Below are 10,423 nucleotides of genomic sequence, written 5' to 3' on the forward strand. Positions count from 1 at the left end.
TTCTGCTTCGATAACATTGCACCGAACATCCTCTAGAACTCAGTTCGTATTCATGATATGCCAAAGGCCCACGATTGGATTTTCGGTTCCCTCCTATGAATAAGAGAGTTCTACAAACATTTTTCTTTCCGCAAATGTTTTTTACCGTTTTGATAATTTTTCTTAAATTCGGGAAAATGATTCGGAATATGGTACCATTCTTTACACTTTCCAAACTATATATTATACATACATATTTATCACGAATAAGAAGCCAATAATATTCAGAATTCATATAATGAAATTCCGCTTGGTACCTTCCTTTTACCTGTCTGTATATCAATGTCCGCAACTGTGTTTGTAAAATCATACATAAGCAAAGGTCAAATATTTAAAAATGTGAACGTCAAACATATCTCGTAATGGTAATGGAGACGGTTGTGATTTAGCAACTGGATTTATTAAATCTTAATGGATAAATCTCTCAATGGAGACATAGTATAAGACATTCTATTATGCGATCATTATTTATTTTTTCGGTTAACCCAACTATTTTCAGCATCTTTTTTATTTCTTTTCTTTTCATTTAGCTTTCTGGGCTTGGAACGGAGTTCCAATACTCTCTCTTATTTTTTGATGCACTTTTTCGCAAGTATCTTTATTTTTGCATTCTAAAACTATTCCCCCTCTATTAATTTCTTTCACAGTCTTAACAAGACCGTCGGTGGGGTCGATTACCTGTTTCAGCGCCTCTTTTGTTTCCTTAACGTTTTTGTTTTTGTTTAAGGGCCTTATAACAATTTTATTTTCATTTGTTTTGACAGCTTGGGCATATGATATTGGGGCATTTTCCTTACTAATTACTGGCTGAATGTTTTTTACCAAGTCATTACATTTTTGCAGTTCACTAGAAATTTCCTTAATGATTTCATTTTTCATAGCATTAATTCTCACTCCAATGTTATGTTCCAGAAATGTATTAAAGTCAGAAACAATACTCGTTTTTATTTGTGCACATTTGTTGTTAATCGGTTGCTCCAAAACTTGTTTTCCATCAGCCGCCTTCAACTAAGATTGCTCACATTTACTTATTAAATGTTTGATTTCGATAAATTTCGTATTCGCATCAGATAAAGTACACTGATTACAAAACCATTTCAAATTAATATTTTCCGTGATTATTTTAATTTCATTCCTTTTAATATTGCTACATTTTAGACAGAAATTATAGCCACACCCACCAGAGCATGTTATCATTTCATCTAATTGAAACAATTTGGCAGTACATTCTTTACATTCTACTGTTGGCATTTTGCCACTTTTTACTGTGGCAATATACCCTAAGTTAACGTATGGCAATAATATATACTAACCACAATACACAAGTTTATGGCAATTTCAATAATTTTATGATTGCTAAGCGTAAAACTAACTTGTCAGCACTCTGTTTCCAGCTGATCAGCTGTTTCGATTCCAAGAAGTAGTTGACGTTTGTTGATATGGAATGATGAGCAAAGGGCATCAATTGCGAATATGATGGCAAAGGACAGAATAACAAAGGAGAGAATCTGAACAGAGGAGCGCCCTCGGGTACGCAAAGGAAAACCAAAAGTGGATGGAGATTAATCGGAATTGTCTTGGATTTAGCGGTTCCAATGCTCTTTTGCGGAGGTGTCGAAAGCAGATCTGCTGCAGATTGGTCTCTGTGCCTTCCCAATACCAACAATTGCAGCTTGACTTACTTTAGTTAACCCAGCTATCGCCGCAGCAAAAACAACAACAGCAAAAAAAACTATTTTATTTATGCAATTTTTTGTTCGCTTATTTGTTTGGTTTGTATGTTTATTTATGCGCCACTCACTTCAGTTGATTCAGCTTGCTAAGTGCTGTTGGACATGAAATATATAAAATACAATTCTTTTAACTATTTAAAATGAGAATATCTAGCGCGAGCGCAAAACACACATCGTTTACTATCCGTCCCGTACATATGAGGTGAATCGGACCATAAATACAGGTTTTACTAATAACTCGACTCCAGCGCCACCTAGCGGTGATTTTAAAATTATTCTGCTATTTGGAAGGTAGACAAATTCAAAAAAACAAATATCATAAAAATCGGTTCAGCCGTTCTTGAGTTATAATTGGTGTAACTAACACGACTTTGTTTTATATATATATAGAATTTAACATTTTTTTTATAAATGTGTAGCTCAATATTCATATAATACCTTGCGGCAGGCAATTTTGCACACCAAAAAGAAATCAATATAGTCGCCAAACCAAGGGCCAAATATAGTGAAATTACGTTCTTAATTTTTCTCTCTGATGTCAGGATTTTTTAAAAGAACTTTGAAATTTGAAAGATGTGAGTGATTCAAAAAATGATTTCAAAATTTCAGTGCAATATACTTAAAAAATAGGTATGGGTATCAAATGAGAGAGAAGATCCTGTAGAGTTAAAACCCATTACATTTTTAGTGCGTAAGGGACGGGTAGGTATTGAAAATATCCTTTTATAATTTTATCCTTGAATATCCTTAAAATTTTGCAATTCTTATTTTTGAAAAAATTATATGCTAAGGACTAATCTTATTAGCTTAAAAAAATAAAATAGATTAAAGGGGCATTTTCAATTCCTATTCGTCCTTGTGAACCCAAAAAAATTGTTTCATTTGGTACCTACCCATACTTTTGTTTTACATTGCACTGCATTTTTTAAAATAAATTTTGGAATTTACCATATTTTAAATACAAATTATAAATTATAACGACGCCAAAATAACGTAGGCGACATTTTTTTCAGAATTTTCGTTTTGATGCAGAAATATTCCAAGAGCATATAGAAAAAGAAATGTCGCTTATGTTATTTTGGCGGTTAGGGTTCGATAAATTCTTTTTAAAAAAATCATGACGTCAGAGAAATGCCCATTTACATGCAGTTAAATATGTGTAATTTGAGGTAGACTTTTATAAAAAAAATGTAAATTTTGGATAGACAAAAGAATATAGACAAAACTGGTCGAATTAAGGCGCTTCTTTTATTTCTGCCACTAGTATTATGAACTTCCTTCAACCAGATAATACATTTTTTGATTTAATTTTTTTTTGCATCGAGCTTTTTTCGACATACATACCTTAAATTGCTTTATCAGATATGTACACACTAAAGTGTTATTAGAGGCATATAAATTTAATTACTGTCTTTCATTTTGTTACTTATGAAATAATTTTCACTGTAAATAAAAAAGGACGTTTATGGGTTTGCCATTATTATTTATTATATGGTTGGAGATCTTCTAAAACCATAATGATGCAATTTTTTCATGTTAAGTCGTTGAAAAATAATATATATATTAGAGTGGTTCATAAAAACACTCTTTTTGGAAATTCATAAACCCTACATCAGAATATTGTTATTTGTGATGAAAAAAGATACACGTATTTTTTTATTAAAAAAAAGTTTTTTCTAGAGGTCGCGCTGGTCGGTTTTTTATAAAAACGCTGATGTTCCCAATTTTTTTATTTTTGTGTCATGTTAAAATGCAGCTAAAAATATGGTTTTTACATATAATTACTCTAGTATTATTAGGAAATATTCCCTTAATTACACACCTGTCTTGAACGGTTAGAATGGGCCTAGTTCCCGAAAATATTCTCTCGAAAAGACATTAGTAAAATTAAGACGTTGATACTGCACGATTTACGTGTTGTCATGGGTTGGAACTTGTTACCAGGGGGTGTTTGGGGTTGCTAATTAGGAACCTGAAGTCAGTTTTTCAAAATTCAAAATAGCGGATCCAAAATGGCGATTAATTTAAAAAAAAAATTATTGCATTTGCTTGAAAACAGGCACTCGGGAGTTTTTGAGGTCGCCGATTACGAATCTGAAGTCAATTTTTTTAAATTCGAAATGGCGGATCCAATACGGCGATCAGATTAAATAAAATTACTAAAATTAAAACGTTGATACTGAACGTTTTAAACCTTTTCAAGGGATGAAACTCGTTTCCACGGGGTTTCTGGGGTTGCTGATTACGAATTTGTTGTCATATTTCCAAATGGCGGTTAAGAGTTTCAAACAACTCCAATATTTTTTTTTTAAATTGGTCGCCATTTTGGATCCACCATTTTGAACCGCGAAAATCTGAAAACAGATTCGTGATTAGCAAACCCAGAAACCCACTGGAAACGAGTTTCAACCCTTGACAACGCTTAAAACGTTCAGTATCAACGTTTTAATTTTAGTTATTTTTTTTTTATATTTTTTTATATTTATTTTTTTTATTTTCAGATTCGTAATCGGCGAACCCAAAAACTCTCGAGTGCCGGTTTTCGAACAAATCCAATAATTAAAAAGAAAAAATTGTCGCCATTTTGGATCCGCCATTTAGAATTTTTAAAAACTGCCTTCAGATTCCTAATTAGCAACCCCAGAAACCCCCCGATAAAAGGTTCCAACCCATGACAACGCGTGAATCGTTCAGTATCAACGTTTCAATTTTACTAGGCTCTTTTCGAGAGCATATTTTCGGGCATTAGGCCCATTCTAACTACCCAAGACAGGTGTCAAAACGCATGTGCTTCCTCGACTTTCGCGCTCAGACGCACAGGGGCTTTGTATTATTTGCAAAGTGAAATAAAAGGATACAGACAGTGATTTAGTATTAATTCAAATCAATAGTCATATATATTTGTCAAGTTTTCTTTTTATACAATTGAGTCTATTACCTTAATGCGGGAAATATCAATGAGGCTGGTAGCTCCGGTATTCTACCTTGATGATTCAAAAGAGAAGTGAAAGATTAAATTAAATCGCGTTAGTTGTGGACCGCCGGACAAACACCGATATAGAAGGGGAAAGTTAACGAAGGTTCGTTGTCCGGCGGGAAGGACTTGCTAACGGCCCAAGTCTTCGCGTTAATACGTATGTGTATACATACGTGCGCATGTATAGTTATATACACACGCATGCGTACACAAATACGTATTTGAGTGTGTTATAGAAAATGACATTAGGGTGGAGCACCAGCTTTTTGAAATATTTAGGCTGAAGGCCTAAACATACCGCCCCTCTTGCCGTACGCAACATCTGTGCTTGGGAAACGCTAGAGCTACTAGCTTCATATGTTCTTACAATTACAAAACAAGTGTGTGAATTCATGTATGTTGTGCTGTTGAGAGCGGCACCAAGATCTTTGACCAGCGGTTCCATCTTTTTTCCCTAAAACACCTAGTGAATCATAGAGTGAAAATCATAGGGAAACAAACATGGTTATAATTCAATGCACTTTATTTCATTAAAAAAATTCAAATAATTCACGTTTTATTTCTGTTTTTTGTATAAGTTAAATTTACGGCCGGCACGCCCCTAACAGCACCCAACCGAAAATAGTGCTTTGCGCAATGAGGGGGCCAAACGACTTCGGTAAAGTTCCGGGCAGGATTAGGTCCGCATACACGTCCGACCCAAGGGCAAGGCGTATCGGTGCTGATGCGAAAAAGCTTGGATCCGCAAGCCGAATGTTGATATACGGCGTAGCAACTGATGGATCCACATTAGTCCTAGGTGAGACATGGTTGTAATGGGGTATAACAAGCGCATGGGTCGCCACCCGCTTGTTCTGCACATGCTTGCCCCTTATGCATAGAAAACACCCTCGTTGCCCGCCGATATACGTTTCCTGAAGCCCCAGCTCTTGGGCCAGATCCGCGGACACGATTGTGTTCGGCGTACAGGCGTCAATAAGCGCGCGGACCAGATGTAGGCGCCCTCTCGCCTCCACCTTTACAACAGCCGTCGGCGCCACGGATATAGTGGGCTGGAGTGATGGAGTTATTATGTTATTTCGAAAGGCGTGTGGTCGGGATAGCTGGCGAAACCTAGTCACCAGTCTATCTTCGTGTTGAAATGTTGTGAATTGGCGCAGGCGGAAAGGCCGAGTTCCCGCTCTGCGGCTTTGTCGCCCTTGGTGCTTGGTGCTCGGTGTACCCGTGATTTGGATCCAGCCGTACTTTTGTGTTCATGTTGCAGCAGAGGCCGGAAATACCGTCTTTCCGGTCCCCCGTTAGTAAGCGGACGGAGAGGCCGAGTCCCCGCTCCGCGCTCAATAACTTCCCCTTCTTCAATCTCTGGACCTGGAGGCCTAGTCTCGGTTCCAGAGTCGGACGCGTATAGTGACAAAGTGCCGTCTGCCTCGGCTTCTTCCACTTGCACACTCCTTGGTTTGTGGATTGTTTCCTCTGAGCCGCCTTCGTTGCCTCGTGCCCTCCATGACATACATTCTCGTTGGCGCTTTGGCTCATCCTCTAAATGCAGAGTGGAGTGGTGTTTCTCACCACACCTACGGCATCTTCCCTCGCTTTGACACTCCTTCAGCTGGTGGGTCATGGCAAGGCAGTTTGCGCAATAGCGGCCCAGTAGAGCTTCGTGCAGTCTCTCCTCTGGCGATTTTGCCCGATAAATAGGGCAGAGCCTAATAGGGTGGTGTGCGTCGCATAGGCGGCAGATAGCGGTGGGCGCGTTGTTCGGCTCGTTTCCTCATAGTGGCGATATGAGACATCGTTTCGGCTGAAATGGGGTCAGATTTCGTTGCAGTGGATATTATAACGTATATATATAATGTTGGGTGGCGAGTGGTATGAAAGGCGTAACATTTTGATGAGTGCAAACGCGTAATTCGGTGGGTGTGAGCTTGGCATTATATATATCCATAAGATTCATTTGTGTGAACATGGTATACTTGTGGATCGTATTCACCTAAAGCTGCCTTTGCACGATCAATATTTTTTTTTTCAAACAAACAAGGTGCCCAAGGAAGTTGCCGAGCAAGTTGCCTACTCATGAGGTAAAAAATCGGTGTTAGCAAAATCGTGGTTTTATTCTCGGCCATAGATCGTGAAAAGTGCCCACCGCCACTAATTTTGAGAGTATAATTTAAATTTGTATTTCCTTTCTCTTTTAGTGTTATATGCTAATATTGTTTTACCGCCTTTCTGACAGTCTCACAGCCAACAATGTGGCCTGCCCCCCAAAAAGGTTAACATCCTACTGGGTATGATTTCGTTATTCATATCTTATCTTTGAAACGGAATGTCGTATTTACATTTGTATTTTATATAAAAATTTTAAATTATCTGTAAAAATGCGTTTTTGTGTTTTTTAATGAAAAATATTTTCATGTAAGCATGGCCAGTAATTAACAATGGAATTGCAGAATATTCATATGTTTATGTAAGCCTGGCCAGTTATTAAAGATTGAATTACAAAAATGATCGTTAGTATAGTCCACCCGTGTTAGTATAGCGAGCTGTTGGAAAGTTGTCCATCATTATTCGCTGCTTATGAGCTTCTTTATGTGGAACGTATGTAGCTACATAGAATCCACATAAAGGTTATCGAAAGTTTCCATTGACAAAGGTTGGGTTATTTGGTGAATGGACATGCGGTAGTTATGTAAGAGTTCTGAAGAGGTTTCGTGAGTATATAGTAAAATATTGTATTATATAGCTATGTTTGAATGTAATTCCTTTTAAATTACAGGAGGTTGCTTGGCATAATTTCTGCTGGTGTTATTGTTCGGAAAAATATACCAACATGAACACGCGTGATATTACGAAAAATTGACTGCAGCGGATGCATTTGTCAACGCAATTTTGGATAAATTGAATAAAAAATTAGGAGTAATTTAACAAGATCGGTGCTTCGTTTAGGTAGCAGCCTGATTGCTGCTAACTCATCGAACGCATTGAAAAAATGTATTTGGCAAGCATGATTTTACTCGCACGATCTAGCAGATGTGCAAAAATCCTGAAGCTGCGGGTTCATTACAAAAACCCAGCTTGAGCTACAACTGTGGTTACGGCGGCGCCAAGCACATGCACACCAAAGGTGAATGTGAGCTTGTCGAATTCCTTACTGAAGAAATTTCGGCTGAACGTAAATCACCCAATACTGCGACGATTCCCACTCTTTGGATGGCTTCAGCGTGAAGCTGGATGGCGCTGATGTGGAATTAACCAGGAAGAGTGATAAGGAGAGCATCGTCATAAACTTCAATGTCAGCCACACTGTAGACACTGAAGATAAGCCTGAACTGGATCCCAATGCTGAAAAGGCTGAAATCGGTGAGGTGCGTAGCAAACCACGCTTTGAAGTGGATATTGTTAAGGGCTCTACCACATTGTCATTCACATGTGCATTCTTGTAGGGCACAGCGCGAGAGGGTGAATACAATGACAATTTTGGTATCGATGAGATGTGCATTTACCAAAACGAATGGAACGATAAAGTGTATGCTGTAGATGGTGATGTGATTGATGGATATCTGCATGACTTGTTGATGAATCTACTGGAAGAGAAAGGGTTCAGCAATGAATTTGTTGAAAGACTGTCGGACTTGGTCGCAGCATTCAAGCATACTTCGTATATTGGTCTATTGGAGAGTCTGTCGAAATGTACATCCGGCAAGCCAAATCTGATGGCCACAGATATATTGCTGCCTGCACAGAATCTGGGTTAACTCGTTATGTAAGTTTTACCTGATCCATGTACCGAATGTATGACTGCCAATTTTGCTGTGTGGTGTAATACACATTTTGGATGAATTTCTTTATTCATTCTGAACGTTTGGAATAAACTTTTTTGTTTACTTATTCTTTAGAACGTTCCTGATGATATGTTAACGTATATTTCAAACGTATTCTGTTTATTCCGGCTGTGAAATGGGATTATCCGGAATGTATAAAGAAACGCAGCCTTTAAGTGTGATAGAATTTTTCTGTTTCGATTAAAGCAGCTGGTTACAAAAAATGTGTAAAGTCAGATATGTTCGTATGATTCGTATTCGATTAAATTACAATAGTAAATGCACTTTTGTAATAAAAGCGTTGATTTAATTACATAAATAAAAAGGAAATACATGCTTTAAGGGAAGTAGCAAATTCGAATTGTGAGTAAGATTGGGGCCCCCGGTTGTCTTTTGTCAACAATAATTTCCATCAAGTTCAATAAATTTAAAAATGTACAATATTGCTGCGATTTACTAATTAAAGATGTATGTACATATTTCTTCACTTAATTACTTTAATGAGTTCCAATGATTTGAAAGATATTGGTCTGAGGAAGCTGTGTTCGAGAGCAAAACGCAATCGACGAAGGAAAATACTTATAGATTCCGTTTTGTTTTACATTTGAAGTAATTAGAAAAGTTATCACGTTCGAAAGGCAGCCGTGGACGCCAATTTAACTGTGGCCAATTACACAGAATCTGTTCAATCAAAAATGAGTTTTTAAGAATTTTATTTAATGGTATAGGTTCCCGTCTGGCTTTCCCCATTCCAGCTGACGGTGCTTTTGGTGGCAGTATCCTGGTCTTTTGGATTCCCTCATCATCCTTATTGGAAATGTGGAAATTCCGTTGGTCTGGTAACCAAGTTTTATGTTTATTTTTGCTTTTTTTTTGGTTTTGATAATAGCTGGTTAAAAAACTAAGTGCTTTTTATGTAGGGCTGATGGATTGAGAAAAAATATGCAAAATTAGCTGAATAACAGAGAGGATATCTGACTGTATTGGCCATCAAACCTCAATGCACCCGAACATCTGTGAGTGATCTTTTTATAATTATTATTTTAAATTTCTTCATTTCGGGCGGGTATCTATTTAAAATTGCCTAAGAATTTCAAAGTAAGATTAGTAATTTTCTCTGTAAAGCAGTTAGCTGCGTTCAAGGTGGATTAAAACAAGGTGTGATGACAACTCAGGTCGGCTCTCTTTTAAGGTACTGTTATGTCAAAAATCACAAACAAAACGAGACAAAATTCATAACAATTCATCTGAGAGCGGTGTCAAATTCAATCAAACTTTGTTAAATACATTTCGGCTGCTCTGTAATATATGGATATTTTAATAAGCAATGCTCTTATAATTGCAAAACAGTTTTGAGTCTTCGGTGATTGTAGAAATTTTTTTGTTGGGTACTTAGATCTTACGATGGTCGGTTCTTTGTTACCAGATCGGGCGGTGGGAATACAGCCAAGAACCATCATTTCAATCTTACTAAAAAACACGACTGCTTTTAACATCATTCTGGGTTAAAGTTGATTATAGGCGTGGAATCCCTCCTAATGCATGGAAGTGGAATTTTTGTGCGATGAGGAAGTGGAATTAAAACGGGATTAAGGAAAAACGGAGAGGATTGGTTGACGAAGTGCTTGCTGGATCCTCGGTTTTTTCATTTTGGGATGGAAGTAGGACCAGTTTGGCCAGCGGTCTCGTGATCTGCCCTTTCTCCGTGATGATGTCAACTACACGTACTCGGTCGTCAGGACCAGGATATAAGCTGATTATTCTACCTAACCTCCACTCATTTGGCGGGATGTTGTCCTCCTTAATGACAACAAGATCTCCTAGTTTTACATTTTGCTTTGGATGTTTCCATTTAA

The 10,423-nt window shown here is 37.5% G+C and overlaps 1 pseudogene; it reads left to right on the top strand.

The window, feature by feature from the left end:
- The first annotated feature begins 7,776 nt into the window (after window positions 1-7,776).
- Window positions 7,777-8,541, top strand: LOC118750191 (annotated as a pseudogene).
- The last annotated feature ends 1,882 nt before the right edge of the window (window positions 8,542-10,423 follow it).

This window comes from Rhagoletis pomonella, unplaced genomic scaffold, assembly GCF_013731165.1.
Source record: "Rhagoletis pomonella isolate Grant_MI unplaced genomic scaffold, Rhpom_1.0 Rhpom_scaffold_00163, whole genome shotgun sequence".
In the NCBI taxonomy this organism is placed as follows: domain Eukaryota; kingdom Metazoa; phylum Arthropoda; class Insecta; order Diptera; family Tephritidae; genus Rhagoletis; species Rhagoletis pomonella.